Source organism: Caretta caretta, chromosome 2 (genome assembly GCF_965140235.1).
Source record: "Caretta caretta isolate rCarCar2 chromosome 2, rCarCar1.hap1, whole genome shotgun sequence".
Lineage (NCBI taxonomy): Eukaryota > Metazoa > Chordata > Testudines > Cheloniidae > Caretta > Caretta caretta.
This window is the reverse complement of record NC_134207.1, coordinates 266,992,716-267,014,876: the sequence shown is the minus strand read 5'-3', so window position 1 is coordinate 267,014,876 and position 22,161 is coordinate 266,992,716. Positions and strand designations below refer to the sequence as shown.

The following is a 22,161-nucleotide window of genomic DNA, read 5'->3' as shown; positions in this document are numbered from 1 at the left end:
AACCAGCTGCTGCAGCATGGCATGATGAGCTGTCCTGACCTGGTCTCTGTACCTGTCATGATGTGGTACTGCACCACATCCTCACCTGATTTGTGACATCAGACTTGTACAGCACCATGTGGCAACGCAAGTAACTCAGCCCTGGTGCTGCGTGGCTTACCTTCCTGATCCTGCCACTGCACAGTTTCCAGCTCCCAGGGCCACATGGTATCCCATCCCTGACTGCAGTGCCATCTCAGCCCATCCCTGTTCCTGGTGCCAGCCCGCATCCCAACGTGTAGCGGACCCCAGTGCCATCTGGCCCCTGCCCCTGCTGCCACGGGCTGTCCTATCCCGGGCGCTGTGTGGTGTCCTGTCCTTCAGGCTGCAAGGTACCCCCGAGCCTGGTGTGGAGGGGCATCTGGCCCCTGTGCCACGCGGCATCCCGTCTCTGTCAGCAGCCAGAGGTTGCCCCTTGCCTGTTCCTAACCCTGGCAACAGCAGCATCCAGGCCCCAGGCGGGGTTCGAGCCTGGCCCTATTGCCTCCACACAACCCCATGCTATGCAGTGCCCAGCCTGGGGGCGGGGGGGGGGGGGGGAGCCGGGCCCGGCCTTAGCCTTGGCCTTGGCCAGCTGTGGGGGGGGGGGGGGAGAGCAGACTCGGGGCTCTGTCTTGGCCCACAGCCCCCCCCATTGCCTGACCCTGTCTTGGCCCACAGCCGCCCCCCCATCATGGCCTGACCCTGTCTTGGCCCACGACCCCACCCCCCATGGCCTGACCCTGTCTTGGCCCACAGCCGCCCCCCCCATGGCCTGACCCTGTCTTGGCTCACAGCCCCCCCCATGGCCTGACCCTGTCTTGGCCCACGACCCCACCCTGCCCCCAGGGCACTGACTGGGGCGCCGAGACCCCGCCTTTCCCCCTCAACGGGCCCAGGGCGGCGCCGCTCCGGGCACCCCACGCAGGGGCGGAGCCCCCAGCGCAGAGGGAGGGAGGGAGGGAGGGAGGGGCGTGGTTATGGCCTGAGGGGCGCGGCCGTGGCAGGAGGCGGGGCCCAGCCACCCATCCCAGCGCGCGTGGGCGCGGCTCGGCGTAAGGGTGAGAGGGGAAAGGTCAGAGGTGAGGCGCTGGCTCGGGCTGGGAGCCGAGCGGCGCGAGACCCGCCCACCCCCGTGAGGTGAGAGACACGCGCGCTTCTCTCCCCCACCCCCCCCTTTTCAGGCCGTGGCACGAGCGCTCTGCGTCGTCGTCGTCCCCCCCCCCCCCCAGCGGGGGCGGTGACCGCCCACCCCCGGGCTCTGCCCCTGCGCCGGGGCTCGGACACGTGGGGCCCGGAGGAGCCGGGGGAGCCCCCGCGCCGTAGGGGGGGCCCGTTAAAAGGGGCCAGCGCTAGCGGGGGGGGGGCAGGTCGGGCCGCGCCCGCCAGTCCCCCGTTCCCTGCCTGGGTGGGGGGCGCCGCCGCCCCGTGTCCCCGCGCGTGCAGCCGCCTCGCGTGGGGAGCCGCCGGCGGGCGGGACACACCGGCCTGTGACGCGCGCCGGGTAAAGCCAACGGGGCGTGCAGCGAGACCCCCGCCGGCCGGGGCTGTCTGCTGCACCGCGGGCCCGGCCGGCCATGGCCACCCCCCCCCCCGCCCGGCAGGGCGTGTGTGTGTGTGTTTGGGATGCCCTGCAACCAGTGGGAGGAGACCGAGCTCCCCCCTTCCCTCTCTCCCTCGGCCCGGGGTCCTTCGGCTCAGGCGGAGCGGGCTGGTGCCGGAGAGATTTTTGAGTCGGACTCTTGCTTCAGGTTGTTTCTGGTCCTGGGGCCTCGGTCTCCCACTACAGGAGAGGAGACACTGCCTGGAGAGTTGTGCAGAGCGTCGCCAAAAGGCCTGCCCTGTGCAGGGGTTAAATAACCAGCAAAGCGGGGAGGGGGCATGAAGCAGCCCAGGGAAGAGAGAACAGAGAAGCCTCCCGCTAACCTGGCCTGTGGTGGAGAGCGATCAGACGGCTTCTCTGGACCTTAAGAATGGCCGAGGAAAAGGCTCACTTGCCCACAGTAGCCGGATGCTGAAGAGAGAAGAGGCAAGTAGTAGGTATGGGGAGAGTGAAGCGGTTCCGCCACCTGGGTTAGCTTACAGAGGTTTCTACAAAGTAAGGCTGGGGGGGGCGGGGAACTCCATCACCTGAGTCAAATGGACGTTTGGGGTATGCTGAGGAGCCACTGCTGTGTCTGCCTGCAGAACAGGGGATGGGAAGGGAGCGTGGGGAACAGAGCAGCCCACTGTTCGTTCCTCTAGAGGTGAGCAGGGAGTGGTGACCCTGAGCCATTCCTCCTTTTGCAGGAGGCGTGGGTGGGGAAGGCATGGGGGATAAATAGACTCTCTAAGCAAGGACCTGTGAGAGAGAGAAAACACAGAGAAGGTAGGAAGAGACCACACGGTGGTCTGGGAGTGGAAATAGGAGGATGGAGGGGAAGAGAAGTTAATTACAGACGCTGAAAACCAAGAAGAAGATGCAATCTGATCAATGAAAGGAAAGAAAAGGGAGAAAGTAACAGGCAGTTAAGAAGGGAAAGAAGGTCTAATAAAGTCAGACATGAAGTAAGTTACTCAGTTATTAAGTAGACTTGATTGACAAGTGAGAAGTATTTGATTATCACTTTAAGAGAGCAAAACTGTACACTCCATGGATGAGGGGGTGTGATGGCACAGGGCTATTTCACTCTCACCTTCAGCTCTAGTAGGTCTAGCCTTTCAGCTTGTAAGTGTTAGATTAGTGATTTTCAACAGGTGGTCTGTGGACCACTGGGGGTCCACAAACTATGCCTAAGATTTCCAAAAGGGGCCGCACCTTCATTTGAAATTTTTTAGGGGTCTCCAAATGAAAAAAGGTTGAAAACCACTGGGTTAGAGAAACTGTTTCAAGCTCTGCGAAAGAGAAGGAGGGTGGCTTCTGGAAGGAATGGGGAGGCAGAGAAGCTGTTTGAAGACTGGCCAGGTCTGCACTACAGGCCTATCGCGGTATAACTTCATCACCAGGATTGTGAAAAATCCACACCCCCTGACCGACCTAGTTATACAGACCTAACCCCCTGTGTGCTATGTCGACAGGAGAGCTTTTCCTGTTGATGTCCCCACAGCCTCTTGGGGAGGTGGATTAACTATGGCAACAGGAGAAGCTCTCCTGTTGGTGTAGTAGTGTCTTCACTGAAGTGCTACAGTGACACAGCTGCAGTGCTGAACTTGAAGAAAAGCTCTGAGGTGATGTGGTTGTGTCTCTCTGTGCGTGGTGAGTAAAAATAGTTGGGCCTTTGCTGGGTGTTGGACTTTGGGAGGAGAAGCTGCACCACTTGATGCCTTTTCCCAAAATCTCTGGATGCAACTTCCATTTATTTCTAGAGGGTTTTAAAATACAAAGGAACTTCCTCTTTGCACTTTATTATGATAAGTCCTTTGAGAAACCAATGACTTCCGTAGCAACACATGAATACAATAAGATTAGGGTTACAGGAACTAGTGTGTGATGCAGCAGGTGGGTCAGTTGGTGTATTCTTTTAAAAAGGGAACATTGTTTGAGTTTATTTGTATTGTTAGATATAAACCATGCTGAAAGTCTTGCTGTTAGTCTCTGACTTCGCTCACAAGAATACTTAGCTTTCAGTGGTTAATTGGAATGGCTGATATTAACTCTGCTTCGTATCTTGAACTACAAAGTTTTAGTCTAGCAGGATGCTTATTTTTTACCTTTTCAAATAAGTGGCTTCAGTAATCTGATGCACTAAAATTATAGAAGGGCAAAATACAATCAGTTTGGCTTTAGAAACGTGAAAGTGTGTCCTGATATTCATAGTCAATGCATCTGGTCAAATTAAATCTTTACTGTAGACAACTGTTGGAAGAATTTTTAAATGTTCCTTTTATTGAACTAAAAGGGTTGCTGGACATGCCTAGTTTCAAACTTTTAATGAACCTGCAGAGAGAGAAAAAATGACTTGATCAAAGAGCTGGAGAAGAGTGACAGCTTTTGGTATGAGCTAAAGATGTGTAGCTTGTCTAAGGGGTGTGGTACACTGAAAACTATTGGCATGGGTATGTCTCAGAGTGTGAAAAATCCACACCCTTGAGAGATATGGGTATGCCGATGTGACTCTCAGTGTTGACCATGCTAGGTCAACGGAAGAATTCTGTCGAGCCAGCTACTGCCTGTCAGGGAGATGGACTGGCTACAGTGACAAGAGAACCCCTCTTGAATTGCGGACACCAGAACCGGACTCAGATTCCTGCAGCAGTGGCACCAACACCAAATAGAGGTAAAATAAGCTCACTGCTCCCCGTTGAAGCATCTCAGAATTGCATGAACTCTTTGGGAGCTCATTTTCAGCTGATTATCCGCCACAACCCCCAAATCTTTTTCCAGAGTCACTGCTTTGCAGGATAGTGTCCCCCATCCTGTAAGGATGGCTGGCATTCTTTGTTCATAGATATATACATTTACATTTAGCCATATTAAAAACATATATTGGTTGCTTACATCCAGTTTACCAAGTGATCCAGATCACTCAGAACCAGTGACCTGTCCTCTTCATTATGTACCACTCCCCCAATTTTTGTGTTACCTGCAAATGTTATCAGTGATGACCTTTTCTTCATTGATAAAAATAGTAAATAGCATAGGGCCAAGAGCTGATCCTTGAGGGACCCCACTGGAAAACACATCTACTCAGTGATGGTTCCACATTTACAATTACATGTTGAGACCTATCAGTTAGCCAGTTTTTAATCTATTTAGTGTGTTGCATTAAATATCTGCATATTATAGACATGCAAATTAATTACAGCATAAGGGGGTGCAGCTCAAAGAAATTGTGAATAGGGTGACCAAAGGAAAACTCAGGTTGAATATTCAGAAACCTTTTTACAGTGAAATCGCTGGCCTTTGCTGCCTTTTCACTCTTCTATCCTGACCAACACATGGCTGTGAAAATCCTATTCCTTGCCTGCTGCTTTCATGGTGTCCAACCCCTTTCCAAACCCCATCACTGTCTTCCTCCCATCTGTCTCACATTCAAGCTCCTTCTTTGTCTTTAAACCACTACCTACCCAACTTGTCCTCCATCTGCCATCATGTTCTCTTTTCATTCTACCCAGTCCATGCAAGTAACCACCCTTTCATCTCCTCATGGAAAGCAAAGAAAATAAGTGGTTAGATCTGGTGCAGGGTCTCTGAGGGGGCAGCTGTGGGGGATTCTTCAGTAATGCAGCTCTGTGGCTTATGATCCGTCTAGCTCAGAATCTGCAGTGATTCCTGCTCATCTGAAGAGTCCAAATCAAAGAAGAAAAAGCAACAGAATGGGACTGTGTACTGTGTTGAGTGCTCAGTGATTCTTTGATGCCAGCCCTGAGGTTGGGGCACCTGCTCCATTTACATAACTCTTGCTAGTCGTTGCATAATCAGTGTGTCTTGACAAGGAGCAACAAGAGTCCTGTTTCTGGGACCGGGGGTTTCATTGTGAGGGAGCAGACAGCCTCTGAGTGTGGGAAGGGGAGAGGAGTTGCATTTCTTCTTTGGCAGTGGTTAAATTAATCTTGCATGGATCTTTGTGACAAAGGTGCCTGGGGAATAATAGATACCCTGTTCTCAACAGCAACAGTCTCAAAGTCAGACTAGTTACGTAACAAATCGCTTTAGGCGGTGTTTCACCAGTGGATGGAGAGACTTGAATAGTCGCTTGCTGCTCTCAAAAATCAAATGTCTAATCTGTAATTCTTTTTATATGATTATTGTATTGTTCAGAATTAAAATAGAGGATCATCTGCTCCTGCAAGGTGTTGGCTTCAGCGGGAGTTCTGAGCTTCTAGCACCTTGTGTATTCAGGCCTGTGAAAAGGTATTTTTGTAATCTAGAGTCTTTTTGAAAGTAATCTGTTGCTATTGTGAGTCACCTCACAGATACCTGCATTTCAGTGGAGTGTGAAATAACTCAATATGTCTGTACAATTGCTTAGTAAGTTTGTAGAGTGCATTGAAATTCCTTTTTGTTGAAAAATGCTGTTTAAATGAAAGTTCATTGTTATACATTTTAAAAGAAGTTTTAGTGTTTGAATGCCAGGTGGCTTAAGGTAATATTACAGGGAAATCAATGCTGAAGGCTAACTTTTTACTTTGTGGGGTAAAAGGTCAGATGTACGCTCAGCTTCTCTTTTCATTCTACCACAGCACATAGCTCTTTCTCTGGGGAGAGCACCTGTTAGTTATGTCAGAGCTGAAATTTACAAGAGTGAAGAAATGTATGTGACTGAAATAACTTTGCAAGTCTAATGCCTTGTGTACACTTAAAAGGATTTGTCAGTAGAGCTATTATCAGTAAACTCCCCTAGTGGAGACACAACTCATACTGGCAAATAAGCTATATGAGCAAAAAGAACTCATTACATGCCAGTTCTCCAAAGAGTAAGCTATACTGGCAAAAGGACTTTCTTGTTGATAGAACTGCATCTGTACACTAGGGCTATTGCTGGTATGGCTCTGTCAGGGGAATGGCTTTATTTTTCTACACTCCTAACCAAAATAGCTATGCTACCAAAACTTTTACATGTACCTCAGGCTGAAGTACATGAGTTGTCCTGGGTCCAGCTAATGGAAATATGTTACTTAAGACAGGAAAAGGTGCTTTTTTTCCTGCATTGCATGATACAGGGATTTTAGAAACCCTAGGTGCTTTTCCTATAAACTTGTTAGAATTTCAGAAGGTTCTTCAGATTCAGAACCATGATATTGCATAGCTCTGAAAAATATAAGGCAAAATGTATAGAACGGTTGGTTGAAGGGGTCGTATACTCTAATAGCCAGAGCCAGAGGACTGGCTCTTGGTTTTAACTCTGCTAGGCTTGATGTGGACCTTGAGCAAATCACAATCTCTTTCCAGGTTCCCATCTATGAAGCTGAGGCTTGGTTAGTGTTGGTAAAGCATTCACTTCCACAGCACCTTTCATCTGAAGAACTGAAAGTGGGTTTAGTAGTAATACCTGGTGTCTGAGTGTGTGCATGTTCTTGTTCTAAAAACCACCAACTTCGGCTGGCTTACTCACAAAAAATAATTGAATCATTTAACGTTTCCAGCATATTCTACAAGACAAACCACACAACTGAAAGGCTAAGGTATGAATAAGCTCATAGGATAGTCCACTCAGTACCAACTCGGAACATCACCAAAGTTGACTAGTGAATTAAGTGAAATGGTGTGCTGAGGCAGAAAACAAAATTGTTGGTGGCACAAAACCTGATCCAAGTCTACTTGCCAGAAGCACAAAGACTTCCTGTAGGGCTCTCCTGCTCTTCTATCCCTCCTCCATCAAAACAATAAAATAATGGCCAGCAGAGTTGTTCTGCATGGCGAACCAATTAATTAATCCAGATGGCCTAAATCAGTCATTGGATCCAAGCACTGGCTGCTGTGACTAGCTTTCATCCTACTCTGAAGAAAATCTCTTCTGAATACAAGAGGAATTGGTCAAGGCATAAAATTCAGAAATGGATCAGCCCAAATTAATCACTTGATCACCCCAAAAGGGTTAGCTCCTGTCTCACTGTAATAGCTGTTGTAAATATTTGAGCTGGTACTTGTGAAATAGGTGTCACTCCTGGCTGATAAAAGACCATGGAGAATTGTGCTTGCCACTAACAGAAATGACAGTTTCCTCCAGAAAAATTAACATGCCAACTTCTTTGAAAAATAGAATAGTCCACCTGATCCTCAGAAAGCCACTACTGGATGTAGAAAACCTCTCCAACCCACCACTTCTAAGCAAAATCAAGAGGAGCTTCCTATTATGACGGGAGGGAGAAAACTGAGAGGTGTGGTAAGGAATTTGCTGAGAGATCTAGTTTAGCTGAGAAGTGCTTTGAAAATTCACTGCAGTATCTATGTAGCCCCAGATTGAGCTACTGATCTAGAGACGACAAGTGGGATAGCAATTTCCTGCATCATCACTTCCCCCTCCAGTAGAATACATTTGAGTGTTGCATAAACCCTCTTTCCCTTTCTCCACCAAAAAAAAAATTGCCCTTGAAAAATGGGGAAAAAAAAAATGAAATATGGATGTTCTCTTCTGTCGTGGTGAAATCCCCCTTAACAAGGCTGCAACAATAGAAAATATTTTGTTCAAAAGTGTACCCAAGGCCACTTCTAGGAAGGAGCATGACATGAAGAAATGATTCTTGGCCCACAGATTTTCTCCACTCTGTTTTTCGTTTTGTTGTGGGTTTTTTTTTTTTTTTTTTGAAGTAGAGGGCAATAAAGACCACAGTTTATTCAATTTTATCTTGCTCTTCCTGCATCAGGGATTCGTCCTTCATAATGAAAGGAACCATGTGCTCAGGATAAAGATACAGAGGCAGTGCCAAACTTTTACCCGAAACTGGATGTAGGAGTAAACAGATGACAGTGCAGTTGGGGAATTGCTTACTTACGAGACAAGTGAATCTTTTCTGGGTACACTGTGCATATAAGACATAACTGATGTGTATTTATATTTTTTACAATAAAAACCGCCTTTACGCTGACAGTGTTATCCAAAGATTTCAGAAAGGAGTGGGAAGGTAAATATTATCCCTGTGCATACAGGTAGGGAAATGACTTGCTGAAGGTCAGAGTGAGGCAGTGTCAGAGCAAAGAATAAAAGCTCAGATCTTGTGCTTTAACCACTAGATTATAATGCTGCTCTGGCTAGTGGGGCAATAATATGCAGGTCCTCTAAGAACAGAGATGTCTCATTGTTTCCTTATGCTCCCTTGTCTCTCTATCCACCTATTGTCTCTTGTCTTATACTTGGATTGTAAGCTCTTTAAGGCAAAGACTGTCTTTTGTGTGTGTGTGTGTTTGCATGGCACCTAACATGATAGGGGCCCCAAACATGGACCAGGGCCCCTAGGCACTAGTGCAATGCATACAATAAATGATATGGATGCCACTCTATTACAGCCTATCATTTCTCCTGTTTGTTGAAGACCGTGTTGGGAAGGGACATAAGACACTTTTTAAAACTAGAGGGAGAAGATGTTGTGCTCTGTTTCAGCATAATAATTGGTGTGCAAAAGTGTGTACTGGTTTTGGGTGGTTCTGTAATTCTCTCACATCTGTTGTGGTGGATGTGCTAAATTGTACTTCCTGCCTTTAGTGAATCGTGTGTGTGTGTGTGTGTGTGTGAGAGAGTGAGAGAGAGATATTAAAAAACAAAGAAACCAAAAAACCCACCAGGATGTGATGGTGGAAGTGTTAGCTGACCGATGCATCCCCAGCCTAAAAGTACTTCTCAGTCAGACATACATGTTGGTCTTCCTTCATTGGTCTCATTTATCAAACGTCTTGGCAAACTGAAGAGAGTTACTGTCTTATTTAATAATGCTCAAAAGTATGTTAAGTGCTTCACGGTACAAATAGAAAGATATGCCCAGAAGCTTACAACTGAAGTGTTAACTTGAAGTCATGGGGTGAGAGGGAACATGAGCAAGATGATGAAATTTAGCTTCGGTAAGTGTACGTTATTTGTAAACTCTAAATTACTGAGAGGAGCAACCAATGATCCGGGCACTGGAGGGATTGATTGACTGTGGAAAGAGCTAAATGGTATAACTTGGTGAAACTATATCCAAGAGGGGGATAGAAACCTACAAAGTGGTGGTGAAAATTGAGGGGTGGAGTTTAGTTAAGGCCTACAACAGGATAAATAACAATAATAATACTTGGCACTTCTAATCCCTACAGATTATTTTTCATTGAGATATATTTTAAATTTTTTAAACTGGAAAAAAATACATTTGCAAGATAGTATGTATTGCTCTGGCATTTTGGGGTGTAATTGGAGCTGTATGCTTAAACTATGGTGGTGTTTCCTTGTATCCAGGAGACAGTTTTTGCATGACTTGACTACCATAGCTGGAATTTGGAAAAAACTTTCCCTCCATGCCCATAAGAGCATGTTAATGGGATTCTTGGTGTTTTTTTGTGCTTTCCTCTGTAGTACCGAGCAGGTACCTGCTGAGTATCGTGGGGGTCTGTTCCCCTCCATGATCAGTTGCAGAGGGCAGTGGTAGACCTTGCTCCTTATCGCTTGTAGGTTTTCAGTATGCTGCATTTCAGAGTGCAGAGGATGTAATTGCATGTGGTGGTTGCATCATCCTTTTGATTCTTATAGGGCAGGTGCATTCCCTAGCCATTTGCTGTGAAGCAGCCACATTGATAAACAAGAGGAGGCTGATTATTCCATGAGTGGTGACATGATCAGACATTATACAGCTTCCATTAGGTGGTTGGTGAAGATCTCCCCATAACTTCATAACTGCAGAATCCGTGAACAAAACCAGTTCCCCATGTTTTACCTTCTGCATGGCGTCTAAGTACAGAGTTCCTTCAAGTAATGTCCAGGTCTGCCCATGCAGATGGTGCCCCCTAATGAAGGAAATGAGACCCAGTGTTGTGATAATGGCGATAGGCCAGTCGGGATCGGTAACTAGAGCTGATATTTGTGTCAATAAACCTTAAATTTCAGAGTAAGGCTATTAGCTATGGCAGTCCCAGGCAAGTTCTACTTCTGCGGTGGTGGTAGTGGAGAGAAATGGACTTGGCTAAAACTGCCTCTTAGTAGCCTATACTACCAAGCATGGCTAGCTTTAGGACATGAACGGTGGAAGAGGCTGTCAATCTGGTGTGGACTGATAAAATGAATGTTGGCAAACTACTACAGAACGGCTCAGTGGAAATCCTGTTTGATGAAAAAAATCCCTTGACCAAACAGAGTTTGTTTTCTGAAAGGCTTGATGACATTGAGAACCACTTAACACACTTATTGGAGAGGCATGTCCTTGTGAGACTGTGCAGAGGGCAGGTTCTACACTAAACTGATACATAGCTCTTTCTGTTGAGTCCTTCAGGAAATGTGATGGTCTGCATCTCTTCTCTATACCAAGCCATTGAACTTCTCTCCATGTTCACTTTGCTTTCTGGGCAGCTGTCGTCATCTGAAGCGCGACGCTTTGGGGCTCCCCATTTCTTCTCTTGCTGTGATTTCAACACCTGGCTTAATCCTGCTTAAAAGTCAAGATTTCTCTAAATCATACTGGGTTTTGCTTTACATAACTAAGATTTTGTAGTTAGAATTTAGCTGATAATTTTATGTATGAGGCAGGATAAATTCCAGCTTGCACTCCCATATCTGTACTTGCTGTACAGGACATTCAGTAATAAAAATTTGACAGTGTTGTAAATGGCTATGACTCCTGCAAGACATGCTGGAAAAAATTATCTCCAGTAAGAAAGGTTTCCATGCTGCATCGTCATTTTTTATTCCTGTTAAATATGGTTATAGGAAGAACAGAGGGCTGCTAACCTGGACAAGCGTTTGCTCAGAAGTGGTCTAAAGTAGTAGCTTTGTAGAAAAGGGAACTATGTTGGAAAAATAAGTCTTCTATTTCATATGATGTGGATAGAGGTTCTATTAACCTCCCTTCGGCTAAATCAAAAATGGGAAGTAAATTTCTAAACAACGTAGATGTCTCTTTCAACTGATCCTTCCATTTCTTTACTGTCTTTCATCCAGAATAGCTGGATTTCAGGGCATGCCCGAATGTGTGTTCATGTCATCCATACCAGTCAAAGCAGCATTATATGCCATTTTATGACAAGAAGCAAAGAATACCTAGTCCAACTGAAAGTACAGAGGGACATTCTGGCAAATGAGAACCAATGTAATTACTATACTTAACTCATTTGTCCTGGACAAATTTCAATTTAATGCTCTTCTCTTGTGGAGTAGAGGACCACGGGATGTCCCAAAAGTGAGGGCTGGTGCTTGTCTTGTGCTACTAAAGGAATCAGCACTTTAGGTTGTTACTGAGATCATTCAGCCTCTTTGTAAGATCAAGGGTTGCTTGTTTCAGCAGCTCCGTTCTTTTTTTAAAGCCTTTGTGAGGCCAGCTTACTTTTCTTGCTTGTGTTCTCAAATGCTGGCTATTTTGATACTGGTCATTATTTCTCAGCACCCCAAGATGTGGTAGGTGCCTTGCAAAACAAGCAAAGCCATGGTCCATACTTCAAACAGCTTGCAGTCTAATACATCCGAAGACTTGACTGAGTGTTATAGCTGAGGGGAGAGGATAGGAAAGGGTGGCACCAAGAGTGACTACGCACTGAGACATGTATACATCTTAATGGTATAGTCCCTTAATTTTTTGTTAAACTCACTTCTGCCATGAAGGTGTGAATATTTTTTTTTGTTTTAGAGGGATTTGAATGAGCTGAGGGAAGTGGCTTGGGGAGCAATTTGAAGCCCAAGAGGCATGGTGGGAAAAGCTGTAGAGACACGTTGGGGAAAAGGATAAGCAAGAAGTAGCTGATGTTTGTTGAAAATGGTTGCTGTTTGTTGGTGAACCACATGAAAGAAGATCAGGTCAGATATATAGGTAGGGGCAGCTTGCTGTTCTTATCTTCAAGACTCTAACAGTTAGAGCCTTAATTTGATGTGCAGTGCGATAGGGGGCCAGAGACCTGGCTTGGTTGACAGTGTGGTCACAGATAGTGATATGTTTTGGATTGGAAAGATGTGATCTGGTTCCGGTAGCTGTGATGTGTATCTCATGTGATGAGAGCATGGGAAGGGGCCCAGTTCAAACCTAGTTACTGAGTTGATCACTTGGCTGATGTTGTTTTCTGGGGGTAGGTGGGAATGGAACCTGAAATGAATTTTAGATTCTCTGCACAGAACAGATTCAGAAGCAAGGCTCCAAAATGTCCAAAGAGCTGAGTCAGTATTCACCCACACAAGACACCAGCCCCCAAAGGGTCAGTGCTTGGGTTGTGATTTTCCCACAGGAAATGTTCTGTTTCACTTGGCCTTTGTGTGTCTGCACTGCACAAAGCACGCTGTTCTCGCCATGGGAATAGAAGCAGAGAACAGCAGTGTGGTGTTATGAAGCTGGCTGTCTAGCAGGCTCATAAAGGGAGATTAATGTCCTCCGCACATACTTGATTTTTCATCTCTGAACCTCTCTTTAGAGAAATGGCTCCAATTCCCACCCACCAGCCCGCGTTGGAGCAGATGTCAAAATGTCAGTTCAGTCAGGAGACCTTTTTTATTGGGTGATTGGAAGGTTGGGTTCTATGGGTTCCTCTTTCATTTCCCCTCTCTCTTATTATTGCTGCTATTGGAGCATCTTTCAGGCTGGGAGAGGAGAGCTCCTACTGCAGCTGCTGTCAGTACTCCTCCATGGATCTGCTTTGGTAAGGGGGGAAGAGAGGCTATAATGTCTAGCAGCTCCAGGTTATGGATCAGCTGAGCAACTTGTGCAGTGGCTGCTTGTATAGAATGCTGGCCTTGGGCCTGAGACGCCTGCTCCCTGGTGTATACCTGATCTAGGGCCCAGAGACCTCCTGTGTCTCTTGTAGTTGGTAGCAGACGGTGGTGGAATTCATTTTCATCTGTATCTTCATTGTGAACTCTTTGATGTTCTGAGTTTCAGGTAACTTGTACAGCAGCCACCTCTGCAGAGAGTGCTGGCAAGAGACTTCAGAGACCCTTGGCTGCTCAGTGAAGACAGAGAGGTCAGATTATAGACCCTGGTGCTAGAGGTGCCACTTGCAGATGCTGTGTGTCTCTGGGGGCACAGCACAGGACTGTGGTGTCCTCCTATGCAATCTCATCATGACAGCAAGTTTGTGTCTGTACAGTATGTAGAGATGCATGTCAAATTCTGCCAAGTAAGGAGTGCCCTCTGTCCTGTAATGGCTGTCTGTTTACCTAGCCTGCTTTGGCTGGAAACTGAGCTTTCGGCACCTGTTACTGAACCTGTGATTCCCATGTGACAGCACAGTTTTGGAATAGAATGTTTCATCCAGCCCCAAACAGGATCAGTCCTGTTATCGTCTCTTGTTTTGAAATGACTTTGAAAGTAGAAGTTATTCTGTAGTCAATTCCCTGCTGATCTCTGGGGATGGACGCTGCTGGGAAGGTTATCGGTCTGGTAAATACACTGCAAGCGAACGTAGCATTAGGAAGGTGAATTCCCTCGGACAGTCCATGTGCCCTGTTTAACCTTCAGAGCTGCGTTGTAAGGGAATGCTAGCCAGCTTTTTTTGCTTCATATTGGGCAAAGGGGGAGAGAAGTGGAACAACCTGTACAGATCTGCATTTTTTTGGTGAGTCCCTCCTTCTTCTGAAATAGTATGCAGCCAGAGCTTACATACGCAGCTACGCCAACAAAGGTCCCAGCATATGCTGCTTCTAAGCTGAGGGCTGGTCCTAATGAAAACATGTGTTTCCCTCATGCGAAGGAGAAGGGGGATGTCCGGTCTCTGTCTACTTGCTCTACAGTATGTGCAGACTGTGAATATATTTAGGATACATTTTACACTCCAGTGGGGATTCTAATAGTCAGCAGTGTAGCATAATGTGTCTATTCACCACTGTTGGATGCACTCCATCCCCAATCTCATATCTCCATACTAGGTGCTTTAAATAAATGTTGGCAAGTTAAAAATCCTATTTGAGGCAGAATCATTTAGCTATGTTTCTAAAAAAGTAAGATTAAGTGAAATTACTTCTTTAAAAAAATCAGTGCTGCTTATTAACTGCTTTTCTCGAAGCTTGAACAATGAATATATAGTACTTATTTTCACTGTCCTACTAGCCCAGTGTTCTGGTATGTGTTGCTAAGACTGCAGAGGGATACTTAAACTATTCTTCAATTTTTTGTGACATTATGGAAAAGCTAGTTACAATGAAATTTTTTGAAACTTTTTTTTTTTAATCTGTTAGTGTCCTGCTAAACTGGCTCAACCTTGTGTTCAAGGATTTGTTCAGAGGGGAAGGTTTAGTGACCAAAGCATCAGGTTTGAAATGCGTAGGCTGTCTGGAATCCTTGGGATCAAATCCCAGCAGGGTTGATTCACCTTGTCTTCCTTCTGACATAGATAATCAGAGTTCTGTGACACTTGCTGCGTGTGGCTCTTTTATGTGGGACCTTAAAACTATTGGTTTAAAAAAAAAATCACGGTGTTTTTTTCCCCCCCATGTCTTTAGTAAAATCTACCCTCCACCTCTACTACTGAGTTTGTGGTGCACCAGTGTACCTTACTGCACATGCTTAGGGCGGCTGCATTTCAGTGGTGAAGGGATGTCTTTTATATGTGGAGTCTGTAAAATGATTTTCAGGGTGAAAGGAAGAAGTGCAGAATATATAATGCTGCTGCGCAGTGAGGAGGAGTGGTATATGTGTGCAGAAGAGTCATCCAGCAACTGTTACCTCCCTCAAGGAGAAATCCTTTGGGTAATCTTGGAATTGCTCACTTCCCGCCCTGGTCAATCTGACATTACAAGCACTTGGAAACTTTCAGCCACTGTCTTGATAATCCCGAGAGTAAGCTAGCCAAACCAGAGTGTACAAGCCACATCAGAAATCTGAAATGCTGCAGGGTAACAGGGTGTACTCCTTTGCCTGCTGAGCCACGCTTCGGTGTTGGTCTGTCTAGTCATGGCTTTTCTCAGTTGGGTGGGTTTATGGCCAAAAGAAGTAGCCTGTTCCTCTTCTGTGCTTGGGAAGTGTGGCAAGCCTGATGGTTTACATAAAGTATGTGGAAATGGGAGAAAGGTATTTTACAGTGCAAGACTTGGGCCAGGTCTACACTAAAAAGTTAGGTTGGCTCAGTTACATTGCTCAGGGGTGTGAAAAGTCCACACCCCTGAGCGACATAGTTAAGTTGACCAGCCCTCCAGTGTAGACAATACTAGATCAACGGAAGAATTTCTCCATTAGCTTTGCTACCACCTCTTGGGGAGTTGGATTAACTGCAGTGATGAGAGTGTAGTAAGTGTCTACACTGAAGCACTGCAGCTGTGCTGCTAAGCGGTCTAAGTATAGACAACCTTATTCAGTATGATGGGTCTGTCACTGTTACATACTCTTCATTAAACTTTGTACGCTACAGCTAGCTTCAGTTAGGCTTATTTTTAACTATTGATTGTCACAGTTCAGGGCAACTGCACCAGTATTTTCTCTCCTCCCCGCCTCTCCCCCCCAACCCCCCCCCCCCCCCCCCCGTGGTCCACCAGGGGCACCCGATTGAAGATTTCTGGCTCCCAGCTCTCATCTCTCTCTTGAGCAGAGACTCTTGACTCTCTCCCTCACTCTGTGGAACTCTTTGCCAGAGGATGTTGTCAAGGCCAATACTAAAACGGGGTTCAAAAAAACTAGGTAAGTTCATGGAGGATAGGTCCATCAATGACTGTTGGCCTGGATGGGCAGGAATGGTGTCCCTAGCCTGTTTGCCCAAAGCTGGGAATGGGCGACAGGGAATGGATGACTTGATGATTACCTGTTCTGTTCATTCCCTCTGGGGCACCTGGCATTGGCCACTGTCAGAGGACAGGATACTGGCCTAGATGAACCTTTGGTCTGACCCAGTATGGCTGCTCTTATGTTCCTGACTGGGGTTTGTCTAGACTGCACAGTTCTCCTGCCTATGTTATGATATGTCCAGCAGGCCAGACTTCCCAAAAGGCCAGCATCTGCGCTTTGCTTTCTCTCCAGAAGTTATGAACAGTGTATTGCCTGCAGTTACAAGTTACTATACCCCTCTTTCAAAGCAAGCACAATTCTTCTTAAGGTGAATGCATTACAGAGAGATCATATTAGAATCAAGAAAAGAACCCATATGCATGCTAAAAAGCTTATCCAAGGTCACCCCAATTCCCCCTCAGGCTCTGGTAGTTGTCGATCCTTCACAACCTACAGCTGGGTTACAAATTCTTTACTGTCTCAGATGCAGAACCAGACCAACCATGAATAGTTCCGTCTTTCCTTTATCCAGCTTGAGTTTGGTCTTGGTCTCATAATGTCAGCTGACAATGGCCCTATCCTCAGAGCATAGTTTCCAAAGACTGGGTTTCTGCATAAATGGAGGTGGGGAATTTGCATTCACCTCCTCAAAGTTATTCCCCAGAAAAACCATTTAACATTTTTTGTTCCGAAAGTCCATTCTTTTCTGGCAGATTGTTCAGTATAGTCCTTGTAACTCCAAGCCTTGTATTTGTCAAATCTCCCCCCATTGAGAGAGTACATACAATTCCAGCCCACAACAATACATAAACCATTCATTTAATACAATTGACCCCAAAGATTCTTAATCTGAATTCAGTTAGGTCTCCCAAGAATATTGCAGGGTATTGCCATGTCTGGTGATTTTTATCAGTTTGACAAAGTGGCATCCCTCTAGGCTGTAGCCTGTGCCTTCAGAACGTGTACAATGCATGCAGTGGCAGTGCAAGCTTTTCCATCCCAAGTCTCAACCCCACCACAGACGGACCAACCTCGAGTGATAAGTCTACTGCCAAAATGAAGGTGTCAGCTCTGATGGTAGATTTTTGTGGTGTGGACATATCTACGAGGAATTGATCTGAAATCCCAAGATTCATTTCATATTGGTCCCTGAACAGCCAATGGACGTGTGAAATATTTGTCGCTGGTGACCTAGGGGGTCAAGGTCCCATTACCAATTCCCTGATCTCTCTCTGTTCTCTCCATAGACCGTTCATACCAACACAGAGATGCTTTCACATATAGGAGCTATTTTGGCCACTGCTGACTTAGTCTGAGTTTGAATTAATTGGCTGGAGATGAAAGCCATCAGTTTCCCACAGATATTTTTGCATAACTCAATTATGCTGTTGTAGCATTTATTTCACAGTGACATTACCAGATCCCCTAACACACAGTATGGTAGCATACAACTGATCTGGATAGGTTGTCTTCAGTCAAATGGACCAGGTTCAGCTCCAATTCCATTGCATACTGAATTTGGTCCATTGTTTCTCAAAATACTTTATAACATTAAACTCCTGTAAAAGGGCTTTAAAGAGAGGAAAGTGACTCTTGTCTGAGTGAGAGTTCCTGATAGATGGATAACGCAAGAGAACGAGCTACTGCCAGCTGGATAGTCAGGGCAAGCCGTGGTGTTTTTAGAAGAGAGATGAATGAGGAAATAGTGTCTGGTGTACTGCTCCAGTATGGAAAAGGGCACAGGGAAGGGAGTGGGGGACATGTAATGAAAGGGCTGTCCTTAGGCAGCTGGTATATACTGACAAAGTTCTTTTGGTTACTAGTAGCAGAATACAGTAGAATGTGACTTAATGGGGTGATTACCTGACCACAGAAGTGTAAGAACAGGTCATGATCCGCTGGAAGAGAGGTTGGGCCCTGGTTGGGCCCTGGGGTGAATGGAGTGTGAGTGCTGGCTGTTGCATTATGGAAGAACAGCAAGAAATGATTTCACTGCATCCACATGAGACTTCTGTGACCTCGTCTGTCTTGAGGTACTCTGTTGTGTTAGATACTGCTTGTCAGCCAGCGGGAAAACTCCTTTTTAATATAATCTTGTAAGCATTTATGATGTGTAATGACTTCACGCTTAGGCATTGTGATGTCATCGGGTCTCCAGCAACCCGCACAAGACCAACTATCCAAATAGCTCTCCATCCCATTGGCTCTGGCCATATTTCACTTCCTGCATATGGAAGGAAGGGATGAAAAGTTGTGGGATAGGGACCATCACCTTCCATCTCAAACCTTTGTGGTAAAGTAAATCTTACATTAGTGAACTGTGTTCCCTTGTACGCCTACTGAAGTCTCCTGGACTGTCTAGATGGCAGAGCTGATTGAAAGGTGCTCTCCCTAGAGAAACCAGTAGCAGAATGTCCCACAGAGGTTCAGCTCTCTTCCCGAGGGAAGGTCCATCCTTACGAGTGAGGCACACTAGTGGGGAAGCTAGCCCCGCTGCTGCCTGTTGGTGAATGGAAGACTCATATCTCCACAGCTGTCCAAAGAGTGCAGTTCACCAGTGTAAAACTTACTTACATATTTGCAGTCAAGCTTTGCTTCCCTTCAGGTGATGTGGCTTGCTGTGCTGTATTTCTCTGCAGTGGTTCAGAAGTGCTATTGCCATCTCTTACTGTACCTGGGAGAGGGGAGACCAGGCTGAGGTAACAATGTAGTTTCTGGCTCCAGCTTGTTTGAATCTTCTTCTATCCTATTTGTAGCATGAACTGGTTATAACCTGAATTCTCCTCTTCTGTGAAGCTGTTGCAGCATTGGACTGGCACTTTGTGGTGAGGCTGCGGATGCCGCACAATGTCTTTGATAGACTGTGTAGCAAGACTGCTTTGAGAAATGTTTCTCAAGCAATAGTGGAGTAATGTTGTGTTGTGCCATCATTTCTTAATGACAGGTTTCAGAGTAACAGCCGTGTTAGCTGGTGAAAATATAATGCGGTGCTGTCCTTAGGCAGCTTACAGGTATTGATAAGCTTCATCCCACCCTCAGGGCTCTTAAGTAGTTACATTAACTATTGTTTGCTGGGTGTAAGGATTGGTAGTTAATAAAGCATTGTAATTGCACCGAGAATTGGCCTACCTCGATTATCACTACAAAAGGTATTTTTCTCTCCTGCTGGTAATAGCTCATCTTACCTGATCACTCTCCTACAGTGTGTATGGTAACACCCATTGTTTCATGTTCTCTGTGTATATAAAATCCCCCTACTGTATTTTCCACTGCATGCATCCAATCTTGCCCATATGCTCAGGGTTTAGCTGATCGCCATATTTGGGGTCGGGAAGGAATTTTCCTCCAGGGCAGATTGGAAGGCCCTGGAGGTTTTTCGCCTTCCTCTGTAGCATGGGGCACGGGTCACTTGCTGGAGGATTCTCTGCTCCTTGAGGTCTTCAAACTACAATTTGGGGACTTCAATAGCACAGATATAGATGTGAGGTCTTTTTTAGGAGTGGTGGGTGAAATTCTGTGGCCTGCATTGTGCAGGAGGTCAGACTAGATGATCATAATGGTCCCTTCTGGCCTAAATATCTATGAATCTATGAATCTATAAGTGAGCTGTAGCTCATGAAAGCTTATGCTCAAATAAATTTGTTCGTCTCTAACGTGCCACAAGTACTCCTTTTCCTTTTACCGAGAGAAAAGCATCTTAATTTAAATCACACTTGAGGCAGATACTGGAATTTTTGTAATCCTCTAACAGTAATAATGCTCTGCACTTAAGACAGGAATGGATAAAAGATGTACAGAATTATTGTTTAAGCACCTTTTTATCTGAAGATCTCGAGGTGCTTAAAAAGCCCAAACCTGGCTTCTGTTCCTGGCTCTGTTACATGCTTTGTGTGTGCTAGGGCTGTGGGTCCCAGTCATTGATTTAAAAAAAAAACAAAACAAAAACACCACACCAAACTGCTGTGAAGTGAATGGATGGAGCATGAAGCTTATGTATGGTGGTTCACATACCACAGAGTGGGATCCCCTATTCTAGGGCACGTTGTCTAACTTCAGTGCACCTCCATTTTTTACCATTAGTAAAATGGAAGGGGTACCTCACATGGGGGTGGTGGTAGTTTCATTACATGTCTGGAAAGTGCAGTGAGATCTTTGGATGTAAAGTGCTCCAGAAATGCAAAATACTGTTTTATGAGCTTATGAAAGAATTCTTTAATGGCCTTTCTATTTCCATGTAACCTTTCATTTTTGTTGGGTTGGTTATGCAAGACTTGACAAATCCTTTTGTTAGTGGAGAGTAGGAAACGTTCTCTGAATAAGTGGGTTCTAAGTCAACAATAATTTCAGACTCAAAGCTTGTGGGGGTCTTTTAAAGAAGTCTAGCCATTATAGTTTGTGAATGTGAACTGATGCAACAGTATCTTGAGTCTGCACACTGACCGTTCTAATGCATGTGCTCCTAACACTTTCAAGAATTGGAGCAGAGTGAAACTGACCAAAAAAAAAAAAAAGCCCCCTCCCCTCTATCTTTAGCTAGTGTCCTGTAAATTTTTCAAGACAGACTACTGGTTGCTGGGCTGGTGTTTACTGTAAAGAACTTCTCTAGCCCCTACTGTCTGAAGACTTCAAATTTTCAAGAATTAACAAATGTAAGTTTCTTTCTGTGAGGACAGTATTACCTGAATTTAACAAGCAGAGAAAGCAAAGGCACAGTGAAATTACATGACTTACTCAAGGTCATGAAGTGAATCTGGTGGAGGTGAAAGTAAAGCCCAGATCTTCTGACCACCAGCCGGTGCTCTACTGTTTAGAAAATGCTCCCTCCCAACAAAATACTATTAATGTTAGTAACAAAAGTTACTGATATAAGTTAATTTTAGTCCCAAAAAAAGTAACTTCTGTGAGCAAGATGTTCTATAACTTAAGTAGGATATACTCAGTGCTCCTAAGTTGCTCCTCTCTTGGCTGAAAAACACTGAGGTGTTTGTTCTAAGCCATGTGGGATTCAACAGGTCAGTGATACAGCGAGCCAGTGCCCGTTAGAAATTCCGTGCCCATCAGATACAATGACTGATTCTACATCTCTGGCTTAATAGAATGTAAGGAAAGCAGCAGATGCTTGAGCTTTGGGAAATAAACTGTTTCTTTTCCTGCATCAAGTACTAGGAGACTAGTTCTAGATGTCTGATTAACATGCCAAAAATGCCAGCTGTCCCCAGAAAGCAGCAGGCTGAGAAGCCAAAGGGAAATTTTAAGTGGCAGCTCTTCTCAAAGGGTGAGATTGCAACTGTTCTTCAGTAAACTTGGCTTCTGTTTGCACAGATTTGCCAAAACAAACAGGCAATAGTGGGTGTACAGGTATAGTGGGTAAATGACCTAGTGGACTCCCTGTTTGGGACAATGACATTTGGTCTCTTTTGTAGGAAGGTTAGTATCGGGAGCTCAGTTTTAAACTGACAACTGTAACTTAAACAGGTTTGCATATTGCTTTGACTGTGCTTGGTTTCTCAGGGTCAATACCGTAATGACAGTGGATTCTCAATTGTCACCTTGTCAGAAAAAAGAAGCTACCAAAATCAGACTGCTCCAATGCTGAGTAAGTTGATGCGTGTTTGCTGTAATGTGGGCTCGGCTCACATCTCACAGCTGTGTTGTTGTACTGCGTTGGGTTCTCAAAGCAGTTAAAACTGCATATTCCTATCACAGATGGCAGGTTTAGCCAGAGTGCATCTAAGAGCAGAAAGGCAGAGGTGACCTTAGGTCTTACTGTCAGGAAGCTTTTCCCTCCTCTTGAGACTATACTGTCCAGTGCTGGATTTTATCACATTACTCCTAGTTAGACCACCTTGAACAAGCCTAAACAACTACTTT

General features: G+C 45.4%; 1 protein-coding gene across 8 annotated transcripts in view; it reads left to right on the top strand.

Moving 5' to 3' along the window:
* The first annotated feature begins 1,060 nt into the window (after positions 1 to 1,060).
* SCAP (SREBF chaperone) overlaps positions 1,061 to 22,161 on the top strand; it is a 109,123-nt gene continuing 88,022 nt past the window's right edge. Inside the window, exons 1-3 of one of the 8 annotated variants that reach the window (XM_075126084.1) lie at positions 1,062 to 1,158; positions 1,770 to 2,047; positions 4,134 to 4,274. The gene's annotated coding sequence lies outside the window, so the exon portion shown is untranslated. Of the gene's footprint in view, positions 1,159 to 1,769; positions 2,059 to 2,516; positions 2,566 to 4,133; positions 4,275 to 21,801; positions 21,887 to 22,161 lie in introns of those variants that run through there. The other 7 variants (XM_048837299.2, XM_048837297.2, XM_048837300.2 and 4 more) reach the window with 7 other exon arrangements.